Genomic DNA, 886 nt, shown 5'->3' on the forward strand with positions numbered 1-886 from the left:
CCCAATATATGTATATTTGCACACCTCTATCGGTAAAAAATTTTTGAGCATGCACCCCTAATATATTTATATAAAGAGAAATTATAATATTTTCTTCCTGCACCCCAGTGGATTGTCTTATGCACCCCACTTTGGAGACCACTGTTATACATGACATTCTCTAGGAAAACCTTCAGTACGGCTGTCCTCGGAGAAGAGGCTGGGGCTATGCTCTGTGCCTCTGGCAGGTTGGGCAGCAGCTGGCAAGCTCAGTGCGATACTGTTAGGCAGTCTCTTGCAGGGCCGTTTAGTGTCTCCTTCCCCCAGCTTCTTCCTGCCCGGCACGGGCTGGATATCTTCCCTCATACTCTCTAGGCCCTACACGTAGCAAGATAAACCCAGGGGTCGGTGAACCCCAGCTCTGCGCGCAGCTGCCCCTGGGCGCGGAAGAGCCAGACTTGCTTGGGGCAGGAGCTTTTATTGCACAGACCACAGAGCTGGGCCAGAGGAGCGCGCGCGCAACCCCAGAGCCTTTCGGCCCTGGCACCAGGCCGCAGGGACCTCAGCTGCGGCACCACCCGCAACACACCAGAGGCCACGCCTGCAGCCTGCGCTATCATGTGACCCAGGGTCACTGGGTGGTGGGGGGTGGTGCCTGTCTTTTCCCGCGGAGGAGGGAGGCGCTCTTCCCACTCCTCTCTATGACCCTGCTGCCGCTCTACCTCCTCTTTTTATGGTCCCCGAGCCCGGCGGCGCACTGGAGCTGGGGGGAGGGGGTGGCGGCGGAGGCAGCTCTGCGAGCGGGCCCCGGGGTCACGTGACTCCCGCGGCGTTCCTTCCGCCCGCCATTTTAGGTTGGGTCCGCGGCAGCGCCATTAAAGCGGCTCGGAGGCGGCTCGGGGGGTTG

This window comes from Gavialis gangeticus, unplaced genomic scaffold (genome assembly GCF_001723915.1).
Source record: "Gavialis gangeticus isolate Ggan-Ray unplaced genomic scaffold, GavGan_comp1, whole genome shotgun sequence".
Lineage (NCBI taxonomy): Eukaryota > Metazoa > Chordata > Crocodylia > Gavialidae > Gavialis > Gavialis gangeticus.